Source organism: Coturnix japonica, chromosome 17, assembly GCF_054131305.1.
Source record: "Coturnix japonica strain WE chromosome 17, WE-NBRP24, whole genome shotgun sequence".
Taxonomy (NCBI): Eukaryota; Metazoa; Chordata; class Aves; order Galliformes; family Phasianidae; genus Coturnix; species Coturnix japonica.
This window is the reverse complement of record NC_140679.1, coordinates 12,218,097-12,246,036: the sequence shown is the minus strand read 5'-3', so window position 1 is coordinate 12,246,036 and position 27,940 is coordinate 12,218,097. Positions and strand designations below refer to the sequence as shown.

At 45.6% G+C, this 27,940-nt stretch overlaps 1 protein-coding gene across 10 annotated transcripts in view; it reads right to left on the bottom strand.

Annotated features, from left to right (window-relative positions):
* Positions 1-27,940, bottom strand: part of HIVEP3 (HIVEP zinc finger 3) — a 201,018-nt gene that overhangs the window by 58,227 nt on the left and 114,851 nt on the right. For 8 of the 10 annotated variants that reach the window (XR_014935135.1, XR_014935136.1, XM_085518036.1 and 5 more), the window contains 2 exons: positions 17,260-17,354; positions 162-226 (listed from right to left, as the gene is read on the bottom strand). The gene's annotated coding sequence lies outside the window, so the exon portion shown is untranslated. The remainder of the gene's footprint in view (positions 1-161; positions 227-17,259; positions 17,355-27,940) is intronic. The other 2 variants (XM_085518039.1, XM_015883624.3) reach the window with 1 other exon arrangement.

The window sequence follows — 27,940 nt, the reverse complement described above, 5'->3', positions numbered from 1 at the left end:
GCAGGACTTGCCAAGCAAAAAAAAATTGCTATGTTTAGCAAAGAAAAAGCAAAGCAAGGCAGACAAAGAACAGAAGAAAAACAGTTTCCAGGCTGAGCCCACTGCAAAGGGCAACACACACATCCAGAGCAACTCACTAAGAAAAAACAGAGATTACTTACAGTGGGCTTGATAGCCTGTAATTTTGATGGTGTCTCTCCCTTGTTTGCCCAGGATTTAATTCAGTCTGTAAAAGAAAGAGCACATTGGAATCATAATGCTTGGATATTAAAATGCCATCTCAGCAGTGAGCACGCAGGGTTACATCAGGTGCCCTGATGGAAAGGATTGCTTGGTAACCAGAACAGTACACAAACGGAGTCCCAACAGCTGGAGATGCCCTTGGTGACTGCGCTCACCTCCTGCAGCAAGTTCACCCTTATGGGGATGTGCACGCTGCTGGAACACACTGCTAATAGGTTCTACTGCTCAGTGGACACCACACATTGACAAGCACATATTCAGGCCACCTCAACTTCATTTAACCACACAGTTCCTCCATACTTACCTTACACTGACCTTTTAGCATGAATGCATTGATCTGCACAGGGGGTCAGGCTTAGGCAAAGCAAGATCCCAAGTGAAAATGCACTTTGAAAAACAACCTTGAGCACAGAATCATAGAATCACAGAATTGCTCAGGTTGGAAAATGACCTTAAAGATCATCAAGTCCAACTACAACCATATTACCCTAACTCTAACAACCCCAATGCTAAATGATCTTTGCATACATTGCAAGCAAAGACAACTCCTTCACAGATATGAGCACTGCAGTTCCATGGAAGAACATACAGTTCCTCCAAGGCAATGGCCCATCACCAAATCCCATGTTCAGTGGCACTGTGCACCCCACTCTGCAGCAGGAGGGCTCAGACCCGCAATAATAGCAAAGGCATGGGCAGAACTAAGCAGAGCTCTTCCTTGTCTATGTGGTCACAGCTCCCCTGAAACATGGAAGAACAGAACACAGCAGCAAATTTTGGTTACTGTTCCCAAGGTTTCAAATGGGCTTCACTCTTGCCACTACCCCCAGTCAGCCTTCAGTTGCTGCCACACTGACTTTTAACAGTGCCGTGTCTGGCTCTGGATTGTGACTTCCTTACCCCTCCAAGCCCTGTATCACAGACCCGCTGCTCTGTTATTCAGAGCCCCACAGTCCCCTTCCTCCTCAAAAATGGCCCCCATAAAGGGCCATGTAAATATCTAAATGAGAATAAGTCTGGACAACTAACACGTAGGCAAGCAGCCTCTTCTCACCTAAGGAGTGTGCCCAAGAGCAGCCATGAGAGAGAGGCCATTTTTTCAAAGCTCAATTTTGCTCTCCTGTTCTGCCATCCCAAATCCCAGAAGCTCAGGAAGAATCAGTGGGTGGGTGGCATGGCAGTGCCTGAAAACAACCCTGTCTCCTCCCACATCCCAGGTCCATAGTGGAAACAAGTTTGGAGAACTGTTATAAGCTCCACTGAAGACCTGCAGCCACCACAAACCATGGTGTAATGAGCCCTCATTTGTCTGGGAGAGGACTGAAATTTCTCCTCCCCTGGGGCTCTGCATCCTAAAACCCAACCACGGCACAGAGCACAACTCAAACCACTCATAGAGCATCAATATCCAGATGTGAGTCCCAGTGATGCTCTCAGTGACACGTATCACAGCAGACAAAGGAAACACTAACAGAAGAAAGGGGACATGCTCATTACATACAAGTGAAGTACAGCAGATGCGTATAAGCACTGCTGCAGAAAGGCACGTCCAGCGAGGATTAACGTAAACAGACTCTGTATAAAGCCAAAGTGCTCCTCAGGGACATCACGAGGGTGTCCATAAGTGCACATCCCCCACAGGGTGGGCTCCATCCTCAGCCCCTTCTTCTCTCACCTCACTTCCAGCTCATTGCTGTACTTCCCACCTTATCCTGACCCCACTGTATGCATCAGCAGCTTCACATTTATAGCTACAACCTCTGGATGAATGCTCCTGCTTCTCAAACCAGTTCCACACATACAACATCTGCTGAGCTGCTTTGGGCTCGCCAAGGGCAGACAGCAATCCAGAGCTCAACTCATGTGACTTGGGCTCAATTCCCACTTCAGTTACATGTTTCCTGTGTGAAACCGGGCAAGTCATACATCTACAACCCGCATTAGTCCCCACTTCTAAAATGGGGATACTTCCCTATTTTGCAGATGTGATGTGAGTCATCCATGAGTGTCCGTGAGGCCCACGGATACTACGGGAAGGGAGAGACCTGCAGAGATAAAGTATCCTCATAACTAGAAACAGACGGGGAGATCTCGTTTCATCTCCAGGAGACTTTTGTCTGCTCATTAAAAACTCAAGGATTGAATGCTGCATTGGTTCACTTTTGCTTCTAACCCACATGGATTCAGCAGTTCCCCTTCTTAGCAACCTGGACAACCATGGGCACCTGTGCTAGCAGGAAAACAACTGTGCGCCTTGCCCCCAAGTCATGCACAAACAATGGCTTTCATAGCTTAAAACAGTTTTTCTTTTTCCGCTAAAGCATCCAAATTGAAACAGAGTTAATTAATGCAGCTAATGAGCACCACAGCTGGAAAACAGGCAGCATGGAGAGAGGCTTTCTGCCCCACAAACCTAGGTAAGGGAAAAATACCATCTGAGAGCTCCCTTCCTCCTGGTCCCACAGATGCAGAAGACAAGACAGGGTTGTGCTACCCCAGAGCACACTGCTCTGCCCCACACACTGCTGATATCTGGGTAGAGCAGTGAGCAGCCCAAGGCTGCTCCATCTCACCACAGACACATGCTTGGGAGCAGGAGACTGCAGTAACATCACTTCAGTCATTAAGGACAACTGAGATTTGAAGCTGAGTTCCCGCAGACAGGAAGGTAATGCCAACACACCACTCTTATATCCCAGTAGTAGATTTTTTTTTGCATTCGTAATGTATCTAATCCTGTTTTCTTGCACACAAAACTCAAGAAAATGGAGTTCTTCCTCAGTGTTTAAGATGACCCTTAAGAGCCATTCAGCACTGGTGACTGCAAAGTGGGATTACGTGCATCACCGCCACATCCCTCCCAAGGATTGTAACAATCTCTGCTGCTTTCACTTCTCACACTCTCATTGGTGCAAAGAAGTCATTAGTGAACTAATATTTTGAAACTACTGCTGTGCAATGATTCTTCCAAAATTCATCTGAATTCAACGCTCCAGACCTGCCAAACCCTGAATGGGAAGCCAGCTATTGGCGAGAGGGTGGTTCTTTCCAAAGGTAATGTGACTTGCATACAGCTAAAGCAGTAATTGCCTTTCCCCGTTAATACCTTCCCCCTGCTGAGACTCAGGGTTAAACTCATGCACTGAGAAACCTTCCAAAACGTTTCTACATAGTTTCAAACCACAGGAGTGGGGGGGAGAGAAAAAAAAAAAAGGACAACTACAGTTCAGATGGAGTTTAGGATTTCTGCTCAATCTCATAATTGCAGGGTGAATCAGTGGGGAATGAGGTCTGAGTCAATCCCAAAGCCCCTGGTCTCCTGGCCAACGAGCTTTGTGGAGATCAGCTGAAAATGGTTTCCCTTGACCCTCCCCTGACTTATCGATGAACTGCCTCTCTTTCCTGCCCTGGATGCACAGAGCCATGGCTCAGCAGTCTTGCTGCCCGCTCACTTCTCCATTTGTGCTAAATCCAACCAACTAAGTGGTGGAAAATGGAAAGGTAAAAGCAAAACCCAGGTATGCTGTGTGCCCCAGGCAATTTCAGCAGGTGAGAAGTGAAATGGTGCTTCAAGGCAAAGGTTGCCCTTCTGCAAGGCTGCACACAAAGCCTGGACACCCCCATGGAACAACCTGCTCCCACGCCACTTGTCCTTGGGGTCATCAAATTGATCCTGGCTTCATCTGTTTATGGGTATATTTGCCGTCTCAGAGCTGCAGCAGTCAGATAGAGCCCAGGTCACAAAGCTGTTGCTTTGCATGCGAAGGAGACAGGGCTTGTTTTGCTCATCACTGCACACATCTTGTAAAGTCCCATGCAAATGCACCCCCCAGCTCCCCTGCCAAGAGCCCTGTGCTGCATGCAGAGCTCATTGTCTGTATCCGCAGTATGCAGCAGTGATTTTAGCAGTCAGTGCAAAAAATGGACCCAATAGCAATGACCAAAATGAAAACAAGCTCATCCTAACACTGTTCATTTCGCCCTGCAGCAATGCATTGGGAGTCCCAGGTCCTGACTCCTGGCTGCCCACCTGGAAGGACCAAATTTATCCAACCAGCAAGGAACTGTAGCTGTGTGTAATTATAAGATTAATCCCCATTGCCAAATATTCCTCAGTGTTTTCCACGCACAGATTTTAGCCACCCAAGTTTGGACCCCACACCAGGCTACACCACTCCTGTACGGTTCTGCTTCATAAGGTTATACTGAAATCTCTGCAAAAAGGTTGCAAGTCTGCTCTTCTCAGACTGCAGAAAGTCATCAACTGGACTGCAGAGGTGTCTCACCAAGAGAGAGCATGGGACACGTCCCTTCCTCCCCATGGGGAACTCATCCTGCAGCCAGGTGCAGGGTTTGCCCCAGGTATGTCCTTGCAGGACACAGATGAGGCAGTGATGTCACCTCCACGTTTGCAGGACTGAACAAAATCCAATGAGGAGTTGTACAAACAATGCAAGGCAACTTCTAACATCCACATTTCATCTCTGCTCCCGGATAATTTTACTCCTCAAGCTCTTCTACAAACTGCTCTTTGTCTCATTAACAATAAAACAGAAGCAATTAAGCAAAACACAATAAAACCTCAGCAAAACCAAATCCAAGCAGCCTCCAAGATCACTGCATAACCTCACCAAAACGACAAAGTGATCTTTCAAGTTGACACTGCAAAATGCTCCCAGTTTGCTTTGAATACACAAGCAAGGGGAAGAAATGCTACAAAACACCTCTGTATGCAAACGCACCTCTGCCTGCAAGCGGGAGCTACATTGCTGCCTATCCCCGTGCAGAACTGCTCTACACCAAGGCCACGGTAAGTCCCCCTCTCTTTGCACAGAGCTGACTATGCAAAATGGAGATGCAAAGCATCCGCTCCAGAATGCATTTGCATCTCTCTGTGCATAGACCTCAGAGAGAGTAACAACACGCAGCTCGAGCAAATTGACAAACCAACAACTGCTGAGGTTTTGCTGGTTTGGGTTCACTGTTCTTTCAGTGCTGCCACATACATACATACACCCTTTTTAGTGCCATTTTTGCCATTGACCTATTTATTTCTCTTTTGCTCCCTCCCTCCCCAGCTAGACATGGTTACACACAGGAGTTTCAATTTCCTGCCTTTTGGAGATCTGCAGAACTCTTCTTCCAGCTGTGTCTGTGGGACAGCAGAACTGAGCTGCACACAGCGCCCTGCAGGTCTTAGAATCACAGAATTACTTAATCATAGAATCACAGAATCATAATTACAGGTGGACAGGTCTTCTAAGCTCATCAAGTCCAACCATCAACCCATTGCTGCGCCTCGCCAGCTGCAGGGCTGCGATGTTCCTGCTTGACTTTGGCTAGCCCTGTACACATGGACTTTTAAAATATGTATATATTTTCCTTTCAATGTTTTCTCATTTACACTTAGAGTCATTCCATATCTCTGTGTTTCTGTCATTTCCTCTTCTGGGAAAACAAAGTAAATTCACGGGGCTTTAGCAAACTTCAAACACACACAGGGCTGCATCCTTCCACAGTTTAATGCCAGGCCCTGCTAAAGGTGAGAAGCATTTGAAAGGCAGCCAGGAAAATCTGGAGTATCACATTGACATGCACAATGTCGAAATAAGCCAAAAGCATGCAGGCCACAATCTGCAGAGCTCCTCGCAGGGACATCCAATGGCTCTGCTCGCCACAGCGCTCAGCAAAACCAATGCACACTCAGCAGAAAGCCCCCACAAAAACAACATGAAAAGGTTGAAGAGTTTCACCCTCTCAGCTTGCTGATTTATTCTTTTCCCCCTATGTATAGAAGAGAGGGATCAGGTTGATAACGTACTGATAAAGTACTGCTGCCATGGAGTTTGCCATTGCTCTGGCTCCAGAAGCGCCGTGCTGATAGAGGATCAATGCCAAGCTGCTCGTTGCTGGCTCAGTCCTTTGCTAAGCCATTGCCCAGGGAGCTGTGAGCAGGAGGGGAATGGAAAGACCACATATGAGATATGGAGAAGTCCTGAAAATGCCCTGGCACAAAGAAAGCAGGAAGCCTGATGAACTTCTGCCCAAACAAATGCAACATCACAGAATGACAGAATGGCCTGGGTTGAAAAGGACCACGATGATCATCTAGTTCCAACCCCCCTGCTGTGTGCAGGGTCACCAGCCACTAGATAATATCTCAGCATGCAGGAGGGGATCCTGTCTTTAACTCCAACCGACGTCTCTCTATTAAAAAAAATAATGAATGAACTTATGTTAAAAAAAAAAAGATGTCCTATCAAAAATATAGCAAAGTTGAGCAAATTAGAGCAAACCTATCTCATCCCTCAGATAATCAAATCCGTGCAGTAGTACTGGGGTCACAAAACTGACCTGCACCTCTGCCCCAGGGGAGTGAGATGTCCTCCAGCAACAGCTTCGAGAGGTGGGAGCTGGGCCCTGTCCTGTCACAGCCGTGTGCTCAGCTGGGTCATCCTGCAGCACAGAGCCCTGTACCACGTCCCAGTGAGGGGACACAGCCAGCAGTGGGCCACCTGCCCTGGATGCTTGGCTCCAGCGATGGATTGGGTTACAGCCCTGTGCACACCATGCACTGAGCAGAGCCAAAGGATTTCATTTTTACATGGCAGGGTGCTATTATCACTTTTGTAACTCCAGGAGGAGCTCCATGGACACAGACCCATCTCTCACACCACCCAGAGGGAGCACTCCCTCCATGCTACCCAGGATGAGTTCCTTGGACTGCAGCTTCCCCAGAGGCTTTCATCTGGAGGAAAGCAGCTTCCTCCTCCTCCCTCAGAAAGGAAGCTCCTTTTTCTGCCTTCAGGTCCTCATCAGGTCTCAATTGCTTCAACAGGACTGGAAAGAGTCAGGACTTTGCTGGGAGACCCATGGGGAAACCCAAGAAGAGCCCATCCTGGCTTCCCTACCCAACAGTATTACCCCAAGTTGCATGGCTGATGACTGTCTGTGATTGAAATCCAATTGAAATCTAAGGACTCATCATTACAGATCCCACAAACCCTTTTGAGCAACCACAGCCTGAAATTCCCACAGCCTGTTGACAGCAGGTTTGTCTTTCCCTGCTGCCCATGCTCCTGCCCAACTGCCTTCTCTCCACTCAGAGGGTTCCAGCCCTGGAAGCAATGCACTGAGTTGACCAGCTTCCTAAGTGATGTAATAGGGATAGAAAAATAATGCAGATAAATACATGTATTATTAATTCTCAGAGTGAGGATATAAATTTGTTTAACGGGAAAGAATGAAAAGATGACTGAGCTTGGAGGGAATGCTGCAAACTTTGTAGGAAGAAAAAAACCAAGTCCTGGACACTGTTTGCTTCCTTCCTTGTCGTCACAAAACGCCCCTGTATGCACATACAAAAATATACCTTGTGCAAGTGAAACGAGCCAGTACTTAATGGGAAGCAGAACGGCTTGGAGTAAATTTCCAGGTGATTGACCTCCTATTAACAGATGCTTCTTGCGGATGAATGCAAATATTTAGGTAGGGACCCCATTGGCACTGCATCCACCTATTCCTGTTTTTACCTCTCCAACCTGTTCCTCAGGAACCCACAGCACCAGCCCACCCTGCAGGAAAACAAACAGCAGGGCTTCCCACATCTCCTCTACACCATAGAGCCTTCATTCTTTTAGATCACCTTAGAATAAAACATCAATCAAAACCACCCAAAAACTCCCACCAAGGATGCAGCTGGACCCAGTATTTACTCTGCATCACTGTTTCCAATGGAATCCCAACGTGCTCCCAATGGGCTCCCAATAGGCTCTCAATGGGCTTCCAGTGGTCTGCTGTGGCTGGAGTGGACTGGGCAGGGGAAGCTGTTCCATCTCTTAGTATTTAATTGGCTACTGAAACCCATCTGATAAAAGTAGCTGCAGATGGAACTGGTGGGTTGAGAGGGAATGCTGAGAGCTCCCATTTTTGGGGAAGATTCATAGCTTATTCCAAATCATAGAATCATAGAATGGCTAAGGTTGGAAAGGACCTTCAAGATCATCCAGGTGTAACTCCATGCTGTGGGCTGGTTGCCCCCCACCAGATCAGGCTGTCCAAGGCCCCATCCAACCAGGCTTTGAAAGACTACAAGGATGGAGCATCTACACTTCTAAGAGCAACTTGTTTCAAAGAAGCTGTAGATGTCCCGTGCCTGAAGGAGTTCATGTCAAAAGGAATGGGGACTTCTGCACACCTTTCACCATCTTCCTACATGGATATCCTGCTCTTACATCCAGAGCCTGCAGAAATTACCCATAGCACATCAGAGCCATGAGCAAAATGACATCTTAATGCAGATCAGGAGAATGAGAATGCTTCAGTGACACCGAGTTCCACTTTCTAATCCTATTAGACCTTATGGAATTTGCTTCTAATAGCTAATTAATTGAGAATCAGCCAATTGTATGTACATTTATTATCGTCTTTCTAACGAAATAAAGTGTGGCTTCTGTTTAATTAGAAATGAGCTCACACCTGTGGCCACAGACACTTTTAAAACATCTTTCAGCACTTTTCAGCTGAGCTCAGAGTTGGAATGGCATTAAGGAAACGCCATGGAGGTCAAATAATACTGGTTTCAATGCATACAAATATTTTTCAAAGCTTGGTCTCACATCCCTACTGAAGAAGGTTAATATATCTGTGTGCACAGACAGGAAATCTGAGATAATACTCCTTCTGCTTAGTACAGGGCTCAAGAGAAACCTCAGAGGCTTCAAAATGCTTGTTTGATGATGTTTGTTAAAGACTTGTCTTTGGCAAGAAGGATAAGGATTTTCATTAACACTTCCACCCTGGTGTTGGCTTTTTTTGTTAGGTTGGTTTGTGTTGTGTTTTTGTTGTGTTTTGTCTTATTTTTGAAGCAGGTCACCTTTTTTTCTAAGAAATTAAAGCAATAGACCTTAAACATGCGGAGATTCTAGATTCAATAATTACTTCAGCTACTCATCCAACAACCTTCTGCCTTGTAAAGCCTCAGGAGAAAGAATTCCTCAAAACCTGTACCCAAGATGAAATCTCCTATAGGTTAAGCTGCTCAGAGATCACAAAATGCCCTCGTTACTTTAGCATCAGCAAGACATTCACTGTCAAAGATCACAGCAGGCTCCACGTCAGAACTTTAGATCAAGTGGCCGCTTAAAAGAAACAAAAAGAAAAACGAAAATAAAAACAAGGTTTGTGATGGTTGGCAAAATGGATATCCAGCCAATGTCCTTCTTTCCTCCTGGCTATGCCACATCATCATGAGAAACAGCAAGAGAAGTTTGTGGAAGTGCTGATACTAATACTGATGATAGCGCTGGTGTTTGCCAGACAATTTGGTCAGACTCAGTCAACCTCCCGCCAGGGTGGCTGCAAGAAGAGCAGCAAGAATGCCTTGCAAAATTTCACCTACAAAGCGTATCACTGAGCCTCTAAGCAGCATCTTTTTGGATACAGGGCCTCTGAAAGATAGCCATGGTTGTTACCTCCACCTTTACCTAAAGGCAGTTTTAATTATGTATGTAAAGTTATTTTTGATGGGCCAATAGAAACATGTATTAGAAGTGCCCCATTCCAAAGCACCAAGCATAGTAATGAGACTTCCGCCTCTGCCTCAATGTGCCATGAAATGTTTGTAGATAAGGTAAGCCTGGAATTGCTTCAGGCAGCAGGCCATAGGGGCTGGCTTTGCCTGAGCAGGTCAGTTATAGCAGTACAGGCATAAAATGGTGGGGGACTGGTTCAGAAAAAGGTGATGGGTGAGACTTCTGCTTGCCCCCAAGCAGATGGTTCCAGTCACATCTCATTACGGAGATCTCTTATTAATGTAGCCAACAGTGAGGTCAGGATTGGAGGAAGAGTTCACAGCTTTAAATAGAGCAAGTAACATCGTCAGAAACATCCGGTCAAGCCATCAGCCACTGCAACCCCAGGGCAGGTCAACAGCACTGCAACGTTTGCAAGAGTGAGAGAGAGAGGAGCATGAGAGTGAGCATGAGAGGACAAGAGCTTAGGCTTCCCCCAGCACTTTGCTGTTGGCCATGGAGCCTCACTCCTCTGCTCTCCAGCTGCAGCTCCCATCAAGAACCTCAGTGCACACCTCCAGATACAGCCCACGTCCCTCAGCCCTTCTTCATTGGAAAGGTGCCCCAAGCAACTCAATGGCCATCTGGGTAGGAGCCCTTCTGGGGACCCTGAAATGTTGACTTCGGCTTTGTGCCTTGCAAGAACCAAACCTGAAGGTTAAGAAGAGGGTTTCAGGAACAGAGACAAAAAAAAAACATTCATCCAAGAAGGTGGGAGTTCTATGAATTCAAGCCTGGATGTAAAAGTGTTAAATGAAAAACACTAACTGCGTGATAATTCCACAAGAGCTTGTTTGTCTTCACAGTTGGGCTCTGAACAGCTCACAAACCAAACACTGTGACCAGAGGAGGCTACGTGGGCTATCCTAACAGTGATGAACTGGTGTACAGTAAGTGCAGAGTTTGTTTTGGGAATTCCTATTCTTAGTTCTAGACAAAACAGCAGAAAACATAAATGCTGCTACAGAGAGATCATTGCAGGAAAATGATTGCATCACATTTAAGGTCTTTGATTTCTTTGGAAGGAGCATTTCCAGGAAGATTACAAGTTTGGTTTTCAAAAGGTGATACCGTGATCTCATGTGGTCTTCAGAGACCTTCAAATATAAAGATCAGAAAACAGCATAATAAAGGAAAGCATCTGACCGACTGCTCAGCACAGGCTGAGAACTCTGACACATCTACATCAAGATCATTACTTTGACCCTTAGCATCCCTTACAAAAAGTGAAACCAGCCTTGATTTAAAGACTGCACATGATGGCAGCCAAAGCAGTTCTCAGTGAAGATGCTCCACTGACAGACTCTGCTAAGATTCTGTTCCTGTTTTCTAGTCTCTGTCTGGCTCCAGGGCCCAAAGTCTGCATCAATAAAATTAAATAGGGTTTTTTGGGGGGTTGGTTTTGCTCTTCAGTTAGAAATATCCTGTCTGTCACAAGGTCAAGAACGGATCTCCACACACCCTCCCTAAAACCAGCCATATATGTTGCAATCCCCCACCCACAATCACTATTTGAGATCTACGTGGGGCAAGAGAAACATACTTCAAATTCTAGACCTTACACAAACCAAAACACAGAGGATTCTTGGAAACACGCTTCTTCTCAATCAGCCTTCTATACATTGAACATGAGCTTTCTAGCTCCAACTGGTTCTGTGGTCTGCAGGGCTGACTGTGACACTGTGGAACAGCTTTTGGTGAGCAGCAATGGTCAGGAGCCAGAAACCCATCGTAATTTTCTCTGGCCATTGAGACCTTATGGGGTTGAAGGTCAATGGGATAAAAAAAGGCATTTCTATTCTTTGCAAAGCAGCTGACATTCCTCCAACAACAAAATACATTTTTCTACAGCACCAAGAGTTGAAAAATATTATTCTTAAGTACTACAATCAAGAAAAGGACTCTTTTTTTTTTCCCCTTAGCAACTGCAAGGCCTAATAACCACAGAGCACCCATGACCCCACACTGAATGCTCTGCAACCCTGCAGTTCCCCTCCTGGCTCCACAGTGCACATCCCAAGTATGGATGCTCTACATGCCAATGTGTATAAAGTTCTGTTCCAGTTACTTAAAGCAACAAGAACTTCTGCAAGGTTATTATAGCAATTTAAAAAGTAAACTTAACATGGGAAGCGAGGCTGGTTCCATCTGGTTGACAGATTAAATGGAGCCGGGATGCTCTCGCTATTTCAGGATAGACTCAGGGCAGGACAGGCATTGAGACCAGCTCAGCCCACAGCACTGGTTTACCCAAAGACACTGTATAAATATTTTGCTAGGCTGTAGAAGGAGGAAGCTCCCCGGCCCCATGCAGCCGTGTGTCACGATGGGTTCCCAGGCACAATGCTCAATGAAGGCTATTATGGGGAAGGGTGTTTATTTCACATTGCAAAGTGGTTGCCAGAACACACAATCACGCATCTTACCCAACGGCCCTGAGGGCTGCCACAGAGAAACTCCTCTCCGAAAGAGAAGGAGACGATTATGTTGTGATTAACTCTTTGGCAGCAGCACTGGAGCATCCTCACTCCCAGCACTGCTTAAACACAGAACAACATGGGGGGAAAAGCCTTTAATTTCATTACAGACAGGTGAGATCACAGCTCTCCTTCTCGGTGATTTCATCCTTTCACTTGCTCATCAGCTTTGATGTTCCCCCAGTGATTTCCTTCTCTTCCTGGGACAAAAGGGCTGAAAGGGCTGCACTGTAGTAGCACTAACCAGGGCAGATCTAATCATCAGCTGAAGGGCTGCTGGTTTGTGATGTTGTTTTGTTTTCTTTTCCCCCGAGTATTTAATTTTCACTCCAACTGTCATTTTCTTAATGATGACAAATGAAGGAAACACCCAGTTAAAAAGCCTTGTCCTTGTAAGTAAAAACACTGCTCAGCCACAGCTCGTGTCCCACTGTGCACGCTCTTCCTTTGATAACAGTTCTAATTTGCTTTAACTGTTTTATTTGCTCCGGGGTGAATGCTGTCTTTGAGGCAGCCTCTCCTAAAATGCACAGTAAATGCACTGTAAATAGGATCAGAATTAGCCCCCAATTCAACCCCCTGCTCCTATCCCAACTGCCAGTTCAAAACTGGACAGTCTTTCTGATCCCAGAAATAAGAAATTATCATTCCCCTATGACAGCAGCAAACACAGGATCCCGCAGAAGCACTGTATGACAAGCTGACAGCAGAGCTGAACCCAAACGTCCTGTTTTGCCTCTTATATCATGATAAGCTTCTTTTTCCATTCTAAAGAAGCACGCTGTGAGCAAGCAGTGATACTTTCCTACCACTTCCCATGCAGCAGACTTTCCTTTCCTTACTGCTCCTTCCAGAGGGGAAGCAGGATTGACAACTGCTTTGGTGTGATGTGCTGCAGGTTAATGCTGCGTGGAGCTTGGCGTGGTGGCAAGAAACCAGGAGGTGCCATCAAGATCTCAGTGGTGTATTCATAGGAGAAGGCGAGGAGGTGGAGGTTCACGCACGCTGCCTTCAACATGGCCGGCATTTGTATTGCTGTCCTGAAGGTGGTAGACTGAAGATCACCATTCTTGAGAAATCTGGTGTTTCAAAGGCACTTGACTTCAAGACAACCACTCTGAGATCCCATCACCCTCATGGATGTAAGAGACTTGTGGTTATCAGCATTTGTTTCACAGTATCATAGAATTGAGTTGGAAGGGACCTTTAAAGGTCATCTGATCCCACTCCCATCCGTGAACAGGGAAACCCACAGCTCCATCTGGGTTCTTTGCTCCAGCTTGACCTTAGGTGTCACCAAGGATGGGGTATCTACCACATCTCTGTGCATCTCAGTAGTCTGTTAAAAGGATTTGAGATATTCCTGCTCCTTGGATACTTTGGCTCTTTCTCCTTGCCTCTCATTCACTCCTCAGTCATCTCTGGGGCACACTAACTGCAGGAGATGAAAGGTCTTTGCTTAGGGCAAGAGGTTTCTCTGTGAGGTGCTGAGGTGGCTGGCTGGGCAAGGAGAGGCTATGACATAGCCCAACAAAGACTCATTCTTCTTAACATTACAAAGAGAACGAGCCTGACCCATGTGCTCCAGCAGAGAAGCTGCTCCCAGCCCAAATGCTGAGATACCTGATGACAGTGTGGGAGGGCAGAGTCATCTCCTGCTTTCTAGATATCTCTGTAATGCTTCCTTTCACCTCACCTCATACCATTGGCTCTTGCACTTCTCCCCTGTAGCTCTGAGCTCATGCAGTACGTTTTAAATCTCCACCTTGTTTCCCAGAGAAACCACCTCCTTCCTCACTACTCCCCTTGGCCATTATTTGTCACTGAATGGCATCAACTCTCAAAAGCACTGTAGGATGCTCTCCATGTGCAGAATGCACTGTGTTAGCTACCAGACACCTACAAGAAAGAAAGCTTATCCAGTGTTCAACATGACACTTCAGCCCTAAGGGAAAAGCCAGCTACCGTAGAGCTAATGCGATCTTCTCACCTACAATCAGCAACTCACCAATGTCGCCTTACCCTGGGGTAGGACTAGTAAAGCTCATCTTCTTTCTATGAATCATCCTAAGAAAACAGCCACAATTCAACTATAAAACACTGCTGTCACAACGCCAGCTTGTGTGGGACTTTATTTTTAGAAGCAGTTTAAAATAGAGTGTTATTACCTGGTTAAAAACATCGCCTCTGTGTTTGGGGGAAGGCTGACACAAAGGTGACACACGTTACCATGCAGAGGCACTTCACTGCATGCACCAGGAAAACCTGAAAATACAACATGTATGGACCCCTGGCATGGATGGTACAGGCTGCAGCTGGCTCCTGGTACAGGGAGATGAGGACATCCTTACTCAGCTGTCTACCAAAACCCACCATGGATCATCAGATCTCTTCCAAAGCCAAATCTCTGTCTACCCTGAACCTTCTCGTGCACTTTGCCTTTCCAAGAGAAATGGAAAAGTCATCAATGGTGACACTGTTGGATTCCAGGTAGATGAAGTGCGTAGGATACAAAAACAACAGGTTGGCTGTGAAGCCAAGCAAGAAAAGAAGAGCTGAATTAAGATGGAAGGGAAAGCGGGTGTTCAAACCTTCCCATTTAACTGACAGAGGGACAGACACCTTAGGAGGGTGGGGGGAAAAAAGGTCTCATGTTCAGGGTTATAGAAACCCAAAGTTGTCTTGATATTTTGATTGAAAAAATCACTTTTGAGCAGCGAATAAATGCAAAAGGAAAACAGAGGGATGAATCTGATGGAAAAGTGCCTCATTTGTTCGATCCTGCTCTGCAACTTTTGCTCTAAGCAGACACATGTGGGCAAGCACATATGCGATGCCCTGCAGTCTGGTGATGTGAAAATCTAAACAGCTCTTCAGAAATGGAAAATAGCAAAAGAAAGATGCATTAAAAGAGAGAGAGAGAGAGACAGGAAAAGCAAGTGGCTTATGCAAGTGAGAATGGCTATGATTTTGGGTGAGACACACCAGTGGAAAATTACAGAAAGAAAAACCTGTGTGTGAGATGGGGCAAGGATGCAACACAGACAGCGGTCTGGGTCCTACCAGGAGATCAAAAGCAGAACCAGGCTGCTACCAAATGGGGGGAGATTTGGTATGAGTGTTGAAAAAAGGAGCAGTAAGAGAGATGAATTTGGGGTGAGGACAATGCATGGGGGTAGCGGGGCCACCCCTAGATGGGCAATATGGGGATGGTGACAGGAGATGGATGTAAGAGGAGATGGAGAAGCAGCGGCTGGGTCTAAGTGATGGAGGAAACATCATCTCCCTCAAAGCCACAGATTGATACATTGCACCACGTGAATGAAACCTAAAATATTACTGAAACTCTTCAAGGTTTTGAACAAAACTCTTTAGACGTGTTGCTTTTATAAATAAAAGCCAGACAGATAATAATTAATCTGATTAGGGTTACTGCAGTGGTAGGAATCACTGACTGCTACAGTAAGCAGTTATTTTCCCCTGCTCCAGAAAGAAATCCCTTTGTGCACCTGCTTTTAACACCACCATGCTAGATAAAACATCCACACATAATTCAATTACAGTCAGGAGAGATTTCATCCACTCAGTGAAATGCAATGAATAAACACAAAATCATTCACATTATGTCCTCTCTACGGGGATATTTAAGGCTTTTTCTCCCATAGTAGATCAGCTTTGTGTAGTTAGTGTCTTGAAACCAACACACTGCAAGTCTGTGTTCACAGAACTCCATTTCTTCTCAAGTTCTCCTAACTTTGGGTAAGACACAGATGACAGAGGAGGGGATGAGAAATCAGCATCTCTCAACCAAGCTCACTCTATGAGCTTAATGCAAGTGATGCCCTTCTGTGCCTCAGTTTCCCTCTTCGCAGCACACAAGTGGTATTTCTGAGCCTGTGACACAGGGGCAGGAAATCCTCATTCACATCACACCATTCACATTCACATCACTCTGCTAGGGTGCTCTGCCCCTCTGTCAGTTAAATGGAGAGGTTTCAACACCCGCTTTCCCTTTCATTTTAATTCAGAGATGAACAACAAGAGCTGATCCAACTTAAACTCCCAAAAACAGCAGATGTCAAAGAGGAGGTGAAGTATGAAACCAAGAGCTGCTCTGACAAACACATACATTCATGCAGCTAACAGCTAAACCCAGCTTTATGCCCTTCCCTTGCAAGGAAACAAGACACAACCTCTTGTCTGAGCTCATTTGCTGCTGATCACCTTTGGGCTCCCTCCACTGTTTCTGCTTTAATTTCTGATCTGTTGAATGCTGACTGCTACAGAGACATACGCACTGTCTGTGCCTTCTCTTTGTGGTCTCTTTGGGCACCATCTGGCTCAGCCCCTTTCCATTATGAATACAATTTTGGTCTATACAGCTCCATTTATGAGACTCCATGGAAAACCGTGAATCCTGGGGTATCGCCCTTCATAGAACCACAGAATCACTGAGGTTGGAAAAGACCTCTAAGATCATCCAACTATCCAATGTGTCCCACTAAACCATGTCCCACAGCATAACACATAAATGTTCCTTGGACACATTTGCCATCACCAACACTGCGGCTCTTTAACCATCAACTGCTGCACAAAAGGGGTGTGAACAGAAGGTGGGTTTTCCATGAAGAAGGCAGGAGAACAAAAATGCAACAAACACTCAGGAAAAAGCCAATGTGCTGATTTTGTGACAGCACAGATCTGCTCTTTCAGCCTCCCAGCCCTGCATAAAACCCACACTATTCAAGCATCGCATGGGAAATCAACATATTTCTCATGACAAAACGTCTAAGGGGCTGATAACATCTCTCGCACTGGGACACAAATCTCATCATCCCATGGAGCCTCTTTGCTTTTTGTACCTCTCACAGGGCACACACAGTGCTGGACATGGGTGACCCGGGGACTGTCCAACACAATTCATTGTTATCAGAATGGGTTGCAATGACGGAACACGGTATGCTTACTAAAAGTGCGGCTGATACCAGGCTGGGACGGGCTGCAAGTACTTCGGAAGCCAGGATTAGGATTCAAAATGGTCTTGGTAAGGAGTAGAAATGGTCTGGAAAAAAAAAATAAAGAGAAAAAAGAAAAAAGACAATTCAGGAATGATGGGTGAACAGTTACCAAGGCAGGAATAATCAATGACAAGTCAAAAGGGAAATAACTAGCAACCTGCAAGGATCTTTATTATTATGATATTTAGTTATTTATTCTTAGGAAATGGATCTCAGGATTCCAAAGGATCAATGACAGAACCAGAGCTGGATGCTATTGGGTTGCTGCTGTATGACCAAGCATCACTCTGCCATGCGCAGAGAGGGATACTGCTCACCAGATACACAAAGGGAAGCACTATGGAAGTCCTGATAGCAGACACTGCGTCTCAATAGAATTATAAAGGAAGTCCCAGTGTGGACAGCAAGAATGATGAGAGGCCATGGAAGCACAGACTGAGAGTGGTGCAATCTCAAAAAGACTCTTGGGAAATATTAAAGTATACTCAACAGAGGTCTAGCTTGAATATCCACAAATGCTTTGCTTGTGGCTGTACATAATAGGATATCACACTATTCACATCTTTGAACAAACCTGCCTTCCCACGCAGCATGCAAAATATTTGTTCACAGGTGAAAGACTGCAACGTGAGTGCCAGAAGCCCTAATTACTCCTAAGGAGGAGTAACCCGCACAGAATGAGATGGGTCTGGAGAGGGAGAGGTTGGGTGGGTGCAGGCACTTCTAGTAGTTGTTCTGTACCTCCCACAACCTGACAGGTTGTTCTAATGCAAGGGGCTTGCATCTTCCTACTATCATGCTGCTCTTCTACTACTCAGGCATCTCTAGTTACAAAGAACCACCAAAATGCCACGGGAATAAGAAACAGCCTCGTGCCTTGCTGATGCATAAACACTTCAACAAGTCTGTGACAAGCTGAAGCTCCAGGTTCTATCCCAATATTGCTGGGGAGCATCCTATGAAACAGACAGGTTTCCACTGAAAAACTGTATCAATCTGAACTGAGAGGTATCTGCCCCATCCGGGCTGTGAACACAGAATATCAGATTAAAAGGAAAAAGGGGGGAAAAAAAAAATGCAGCAGTTCAGACACTTGAGATAAAGCAGCTTTTATCACCCTCTCTAACGAGGCCACGTGCTTTCTATCTGCAGGCAATGACACTGTGCAAGCAGTTTGAACACAAATTACTAATTCATATCCCTGCCACACACTGAGCCAGGGGAGGGTCAGGGCTCTGCTGCCCTTCCCCTGCTTCTGGAAGATGGTGACGCTGCCATCAGTGCTGGGAGGTCACTGCTTCAGCTGCCCTATGGCAGGTGCCTTCATGCAGGGAAGGGCCTTATTTTGTGTTAAATAATTGTTTGCAAAACCAATGGAAAAAAAAAAGAAAAAGAAAAAAAAAAAGCCTACAAACATGAAAAAAAACAAAACAAAAATTCTATTTGAGGTTTAAAGCAACTTTGTAAATCATACAACTGCTCCAGCACAGAGATGTCTGCAAACCTCCTTTGCAATGGCTCGCAGCCATTACAGATCACTGAGCTCTGCTTTCTGACAGAGCTATAGCTCTGCATTGCTGCTGCTGCTGGGACATCTCATCTCCCCAGCAGCGCTGCATCCCATGCAGACACAGGTCATGATACTGCCCATTTAATTGAGAAACTGAAAGCACTTTAGGTCTCTGTGCAGCAGCACTGAACAAGAAGCAGCGATGCACTGCTTCTCAGGGGTGATGCACTGCTTCTCAGGGGTGATGCAGCCCCAACATAGTGAGTTTCTGTCACCGCTATTCCTCCTCTAAGAGGAAAAACTTAATATTAAAACAAAATCCACCATTTCTGTGCTATTTCACCCAGCTGACAGGAAAGAGCTGGAAAGAACCATTGCTTCTGAGCTTAATTACATCCGATGCTTCTGAGGGTGAGGGAGAAGAGTACTTCATGAGCCAAAACCAAAATGTTAATATATTATACTGCAGCAAGAACACAGCGACTTCAAAGCTTCCCCTCCCTACACCCTCAAGTGTGAAATCAGAGATTTTTTCCCCCCAGTAATGCTTTTTGCTCATTTCCTGCCTGGCTCTATACTCTCCTAACAATGAATCAGGGCTAATTAACATCAGTGTCAAGATTAAGATCATGTCTAACAAGGACTTTCTTGTCATCTTGTAGGGAATTAAACTAATGATGGGCTGACCACACTGCTGACTTGGGCTAACACCCTCCACCCGTGGGGAGGTGGTGATCCCAGGAGAAACCAGTTTGCCCTTGAGCACAAATCCCTGCTTTTGGGAAACGCAGACCATCTCCCCAGGTTGGTTCTTTGTTTTCCACACACCTCTTATAAATCCATCCTAACCGTTTATTTTCACATTCCTAGGGGAGAAGCAAGAAGCCATACAACAGTCTGAAGCTATGGTGTGAGGTAAGTGAGATGAACTTCAAGCAAGGAGAAAAAATGAAAAACAAGTCCAGCAACATATGCAGTTCTGAAATCAGTGATAAGCACCTGAGAAGAAACTTTACCTGGATTCCCCTCCCAATATAAACCTCTGACCTTACTAGATACCATACAGGTCATAGAATCACAGAACCATGGAATGGCTGGGTTGGAAGGGACTCTAAAGGTCATAGAACCATAGAATGGCTGGGTTGGAAGGGACCCTAAAGGTCATAAAACCATGGAATGGTTGGGTTGGAAGGGACCTTAAAGACCATAGAACCATGGAATGGCTGGGTTGGATGGGACCTTAAAGACCATAGAACCATGGAACGGCTGGGTTGGATGGGACCTTGATTCAGGTCACTCATCAACTGAGCTATGAACTTTCAGGTACACTGTATGAGCAACATAACTAGAAGGACTTGTCTTTCTCATCCACTGGGCTATTGCCATCCATATCAAGTGTGTTCAAGGAACAGGTGGTATGAAAGGGCTGGATACGCTCCCTAGAGGAGACACAGACAGCCCAGACTTCACCAGGTAGTGCTGCTATGGCCATGGCTTCACTTGAAGACCCATGGCAAATCATCAGCCCACCCTCTTTGCTCTTGTTTTGTGTACACACACATAAATGCAATGTTCTCAAAAGAAATCTTCTGCTGCCAAGCATGACACAGTGTCTACAGAAGTTCCTCCAGTTATTGTCATCCTCTGCTCAGCCCTATCAATAACAAGAAGAAAATGGTTCATGTGGCACATCTCTGGTGCTTGTTGGCTTCATTTATATGGTGTTTTAAAAGTTTTTCAAGGCGTTAAAAAGCAAAACCATTGCCTTCATCGTAAAGGATGAACAAAGAAGCAAAGTGAGGCATGGGTATGCACTTTTTGACACTTCTGCAGAGCAAAAGCACTCTGCTGAACCAAAGGAAGTGGGGTGAGACTATGAACTGAGATTGAACCAGCAGTTCATGGGACTTGAGACAAAAATCAGCGATAGGAAAGAGGGTCAGAAACAAAACATTCTCCTTGCAGAACTCTGGTCTGCACCATGTAAGTAGTTACTGTGAGTAAAAACAATAAGATGGCCAAACTCGTGTTCTAGGCTCATTAGGCTAAAAGGCCCTTGCCTAATTATGGTCAAGAGAAACACATCTCTGCATTGTATGTGCTAAAATGCCACAGTAGGTTCATCTTGCTGGTCAAGAAGCTCCCATATGTTTGCAATTGCTCTGTGCTACTGCTCACATTCTTTAACCTTCCCATCTGAAGGACGACACAAAAGCAGAACCTTCAGCACCGCACTCAGGGCTGATAAGTGATTTTCTATTCCACTCATCTCACAGACCCTGTTTGTACAGAGCAAAGCTGGGCCGGTTAGTTGGTTGGTTTTATTTTTCCTTACAGCAGAGGGAAAAAGTAACAATTTTCTTCTGTGCACAGAAGTTCTGCTGTACTTTGCTGGATGACACACCGAAGAACCACAACTGCACAACCCAGAGGAGACATAATGGCTGATGTAAACGGAAAACAGTGCAGCAAAAGGAAGTCTTTCTGTAAGGCAATTACTTTGTTCTTTCAGGGGCATTTTTTGGGGGGAGGGAGGGTGTCTTCTTTCCATAGAAAGTTTCCACTACTGTTATTTAAATGAAACTTGCATGTATTTTTGGCCTCAAACCTATCAGTTTGCATAGCAGGAACTCTGCTGAAAGAGGAGAAAAACAACATATAGCATATAACTGTGTACGGTTCCCAGGTCAGAAACCTGGAGAAAACAAGAGGAATTCCCAGAAACCATCAGCAAGTCATTTTCTGAAACCCAAACATGGAAAAGAGCTCAATGCCTCATACAGCAAAGGACTGGAGATGCTGTAGGGGAAGACACAGCTGCAAGAATGTGAGAAGTGCAAACGTCCCTGCATAGGTACACAGGCCTTCATAGGATGGGACAAAGCCATGCAAGGGTAGAAATGAACAAACAGTGGGAAAACTCTGCACCAAGAGTCATCCCATCACCTGGAACCTCTCAAGGCTGGACGAAGCTCCCTGCACTGTTGGGTTGGAAATGCTGCTGATCTTCCCCACCATCTCCACTGTGGGCTCCAGTAGACTCAGACATAGGGAAAAGTACCACCATGTGGGCAGAGCTTCATTTCTGGTTATCACTCCAGATGATTTGGGGATGTCTGTGCTTTACTCTGTGAGTGCAGGTGGCTGCATATGAAAGCAGCTTTTGCTTCCTGGCACTGCACAGCAATGCACTGGCAGTGTGCAAAGCACAGCCTTGCTGCACAAGCCTTGCAGTCCACCTTGCAGCCGCCTAAAGGGGTTAAATAACACAGCGAGTGCGGGTTTCTGGTGGAAAAATGACTCACAGGAAGGATGGCAACAATGCGCTGCTATGAAATATTAAACATAATAGGTCTCACGGCCCCAGAATGAGAGAATAAGAAATAAGGTAAGTGGACCTGTGTCTTTCTCCCGGTTCTCAAAGTCACTAATGGCCCTCTGGGTTTCTGAACAGATGTACTGCAGGTACCACATTTTATTCACTGCAAATTATTGCCTGGCATTTAATTAAAATTTTATTGTGGTGATTCCCATCAGCTCTCTCCACAGCACCAAATGGACTGAAGAGAAAAGTGGTTCATTGGAGTCGATGAGCCCAGTTCGTCAATAAAGTGCCATAGATGTGAAAGAGGGGGGCAAAAAAAAGGCATGTGGTGAGAGGTTTGGTTAATTGAAGGTTTTTCCACTATATGGAAGCCCTGTGCAGCCATTCCTGGCACTAATGTCTCATCAGAAACAGCTGAAGACCAGCCATGGATCATGCTGTTTGGTTTGGCTTATTGGGGTCATGAAAGATCCCTTTAGGAAAGAAGGAAGTAGAGTTCCTATAGATGGAAGGGATGAAGAAGATCTATCCCATGAGAGTGATACTCAATCCATGAGCCAAACAACACAGCCAAGGAAGGAAACATCCACAAAGCTGATGCTCCATAGCATCAGACAATCTGGTTTGGGACACTGCCCCAGAAATCTCACTATCCTACTACCAGTTGAAGTCATTCTTGATCCTTCAAAAGAGCTGTAAAGAGGCCAAAACCAAGACCAAACATTCTTAGCTGCCCATGCAATTAGGAAAAAACTGCCCTCCTGGCACCTGCAAACATCTGCTGGAAGCTCTGAAGCAGCAAAAGCAGTTTCCATGCCAAACTGTGAAGTCCTAAGAAAAACAGAGGCAACTTTTCTCTGTCCACAGCCACCAAGTAATGGAGGAAAAAGAGACTTACACCATCATCAGCACTGAGGCCAGAATGGATTAACACCATCATCTGCCCTACAGCTCAGAGTATTGGGAGAAACTCAGCTCTTTGGGCTTATAATAAAGATGCTCTGAAAATCTGATGGCAGCACCTCAATGGAGTCTGGGGGGTTAACACACAGCACAGCTCTGCTCCAAACAAAGCTGCAACCCCCCCCCTCCTGAAGTATCTAGTGATGTTTTTCCTCCCCACACAACTACTCTGGGAAGGCAAGGGAGACAGAAGGAGAATGATGGATGCAAAATTAAAAGCTCAATTAATAATTAATTGATGAGGTCATCAAATTGGACGGATCTGTCCATTTTGCTTTCTCTGCTCTCCTGTTAACCAGGCCAATGGTGGCTGAAGTGCTCCTGGAAGGACCATCATTCCTGCACACCGCTGTCCTGGGTGCCATATAATCAATAGTAATAAATCTCTGCTGAATGCCATAAAGACTTCAGGAGCGTTAAGCAAACAGAATGCCTCCAGAGATCCCAAAATAAAGTGAGAGGAGGGTCTAAGTAACTTATTAAGGTAATCATTAAAATGCATGCTTGTAAAACATCAAATATGTATAGCACAGACAAAACCTCCTTTCCTCTTTCCGGTATCAGCCCCTCCACAAACGAGAGTGAAGAAGAGCACTCTTAAACACCACCAATAAAACACAGCACAGGAGAGCTAGCAAGCCCATCGCCTGAGCACAGCCCTTTTCTTTCCCCTATACATGCACATTTCCTCTGAATTTTGCTTTCAATGATAAGCTCCCTGAAAACGGGGCTGTTTTTTCTGATATGTGCAATTTCTGGCATGGGATGGTTTGGTTTGTGAATAAGTCATAAATGAGAACGACAAGTGCTCTGACTAGAAGAGGTTTGTCCCATGGTCGATGTATTTATTGCAAGGCTCATAGCATCCTCCAGAGGTGGGCTGCTAAACCAGGTGACCTCATGATGCGTTCCTTGCAGCAGTGGCATAATCCAGCCTCTAGACTGGGTCAGAGTGATAACAACCTCCCGGTATGTGAAAACAGAGGAGAAGTATGGTCTGATCCCCAAATCCTGACCCCAGGAACAGGCTGGAGGTGGCTCGATGCCACCAGCACTGGGTCCATTCCAGCCCCTGAGTAAAGGGAGCCCTTATGAAACGCGTATCACAGCCACTTGCTTAATACATTTCTCCCTAGAAGTACTTACAGATTTTCCTTGAAGAACCCCCAAGCATAACAGTTTCCACAGTGATTACAGAAAAAGCAGCAGTGCCAGAAATAACACTGCTAAATGGAAAACATCCCCTGCACTCCTCTCGCACACGCACACACCCATGGAGCACGGCGAGACGATTCCTCGTGGCGGCCGATACCGCCCTGGGCAAACGCAAACAGAGAAGGGAATTGACTCAAAATATCACCTTCTGATGGCACACCGAGTGCCCTCAACATGCAACAACTTGAGTTCAGTATAATCCATGATCATATTCCACGTGGAATCCATGACCATATTCATTGCTTCCCAGTGATGACACTGAAAAATTCTTTGCCTAAATGTCCATTTTGGATGCCATGAAGAGAAGGGAAGGGAAGGGAAGGGAAGGGAAGGGAAGGGAAGGGAAGGGAAGGGAAGGGAAGGGAAGGGAAGGGAAGGGAAGGGAAGGGAAGGGAAGGGAAGGGAAGGGAAGGTGAACAGCATCCAGCTTTGATTCTCTGTGATGCGTTCTATGCTTGACACAGCCAATGGACACATCCACAGTCAGAAGCTTCCAGGACAAACACTGCCAGAAAGACCCATCTCAGTTCAGCAGGAATGGGATTTGAAGACTCCCCTTACTTACTCGATTACTTACTTACGTACTCGATTGCCTTCATTTCTGCCTGTTTACTTAGCAAACTTTAAATGCTGCTTTAACATTTTGGCATAGCATTTCCTATCTGCTGAATAATTCTGATTAATGCAAATACGAACACAAAGTATTTCCTAACGTTGCACAAATCCCCACCAGTGGATGACTGATCAAAACGTGAAGGTAGGAGACCATGTCTACGGCAATGACTTACAGGCAGAATCAAAAAGCAGCTATATTCCATGGAGACCGTAAGGCAACCAACACCTCATCTGGGACTTTCCCTTCGCTTCTTTAAAGACCTAAAACCTGCATAATGTATAATAAAACCAACACTGCAGGCTTTTTCTTCAGCAGAAAAACAGCACAGCGCTGCCTTACGGTTACGAAGAAAAGTTTGGTTTGGCAATTATGGTTTCAGCCTTCCACACTTTGCTCTTTCTGAACGCAAATGATGCCATTTGATGCAAGGTCAGAGAAGGCAGCAAGGTGTTCATTTTAATGAATGCTCCTCAAAATGCACTGGAATAGGCTGCTCAAGGAGGCTGTGGATGCCCCATCCCTGCAGGCATTCAAGGCCAAGCTGGATGTGGCTCTGGGCAGCCTGGGCTGCTGGTTGGTGACCCTGTACACAGCAGGGGGCTGAAAGCAGATGATCCCTGTGGTCCTTTTCCAACCCAGGTCATTCTGTTGTTCTATGAAAAAGTTATTTGCAGCCACTCACAGCAGCACAAAGCACTCAGAATATTATTAGAAATAGTGTCCATTTACTTCTACTTAGCATTTTTCACACTGGTGGAAAAAACTCTGTGGCACTTTACAAACTGCTGTGGATGGAGTGTGGCAACGACCCTGGGAGGGAGGGAGAATATTTTTAACCCCATTTTACAGAAGTGGGAACCGAGGCACAAAGAGATATTGGCCTGAAACACTTGTGAATTCTTACAGGACCCCTTCCAGCAGAGATCCTCTCTTCCAGAAGAATCATGCGCTTCTTCCAAGCTACAGTGGTCACACTGTTGTGCCCCAGCCAATTTTCTCATGTAAACACAGTGGTGAAATGGTGGGCAGAGTAGTTTCTCTATGGGTTTTGTTAATATTAGCCTGAGAAAATCATGAAGGAAATACCTAAGCATGGCATGCAGGTTTGGGGGAGGTAATTAAACACACAGCTTGACTTCCCTTTCAACCCAGAAAACTTCATGTTATTCCGTATCTATCTATAATGCTATTTTTGTACTTGGGTCAGGTCTGACCTTCCACTGCACTGTTTTGTCCAGAAATCAAACATCCCATATCTTCAAAGTTAAGCCAGTTTTGTTTCAAACACAACCAACACTCTATTTACATCTTTAAAACAAGCAAAAGCCCAACAGATTTATGGTCCACTTGAACACACACGGAAAGGTTTTATCCTGTCCTTCCTACCCTGATGTCCCCTACAGGTGTCTCCCAGTTTGGACCAATACTTGAGCTGGGATGTCAGGACACTTCACTAACTCAACTGAAGAAATCCATTCAATATTTCTACTTTTGTCAAAAGGAATCACAGCCAACAGCCCTTCCAAGGAGAACCACTCTAGAAACACCTTGCAGCGCTCAACCTCCTGGAGGCTGCATCTGCACGAGGACCAGGCATTGCCTCCATCCTTCAATGCTCATCCTCCTGTGGGCTGCATCCTTCCTCATTGCAAGCCATCTGATTACCCTTAACTTGCTCCTTTCCAAGTGTCGTGAAATATTTAGATGCTGTACTAAGGGACACGGTCTAGTGGAGAAATATTGGTGGTAGGCAGACTAGATGATCTTGGAGGTCTTTTCCAACCTTAGCAATTCTATGATTCTAACACCTGGTGTGGCCATAAACCCTCCAAGGGGGCTTACAATACAGTGGCAATAGGGTGGCACCTGCAAATAACTGTCCCATTCCCAGCTCAGCCCACAGAGCATCCTGCAGCTGCTCATGTGTTACAGGTGGTGGAGGCTATTCCAGTGCTTACTGAAACGTGTGAATTAAATCAAGCTCACTTGTTTGTTTGGGTGGGTTGTTTTTGGGTTTTTTTTTTTTGGCTTATTTCTATTCACCTCATTTTAGCTACACTTTCAGTTTTTCTACATTCTTAATTGATATTAGTAAATGCCCCCAGAAGGGAACAAACCCAGGAAAACTGAATATGGTGCAGAAGGAAACACAGGAAACCCGTGGGCAGCTATTTAAAGACCCAGCCATGCCTCACGGAAAACTCTGAAACACATCCAGGCAGTGACAAATCTGCAGCTCTGGGTCAGTGTCTCCTTGGGGTCCCCACTGCCCCCATACAGCACACAGTGGGACTAACCCTCTTCTCTGCACAGCCATAAGACAAAGGGTCCTCCTAAATCCCACAAAAGCCCCTAGGACCACTGAAATACAATTAGTGAGCCCTACAGCCTATCACAAATAGCAGCCATTGGTTCACCTTCGCCAGATCATATGGCCAGAGACTGTGCACCATTGCTACCAGCAGCAACACAGACCTATAAAGCATCCAACACACATCTTACCTTCATACTGCACTTTTGAGGAGCACGTGCCCAATCAAGCCTTTGGCTTATCAGCCTTTTACCCCAAGGACATGCCCTAACCCCAGCTGGGAACATAATGAGTTCACAGCTCAACACCACGTGGGTCTCTCCATCAAAGCAAACAGCACCCACATTGCTGTGGCACTGCCCATAGAATTGATTACCAAGAGAATAACCACACACCCTAAGGCAAAGAAGGCTATTCCATGTCTCCACGAGACTTCAACCCACCAGTAATTCCTATGAACAGTGACAGCAGGTGGTTATACAATTAAAGGTTGTGTCTACTTTGGGCCTTTTGAGTTCTATAAAGTAGTGAACTTCAGGAGATCCCATCTGAGCAAGGCAGTAGTTGGATTTCCATCTGGAGCTCAGCAATAAGGACTTCAGGGAACTACGACACTTTAACCAGGTTTGCTGGGAAAGGGGCCAGGCTTAATTTTTTGGGATTCTCTTGAGATTTTCCCTCTAAACTGAA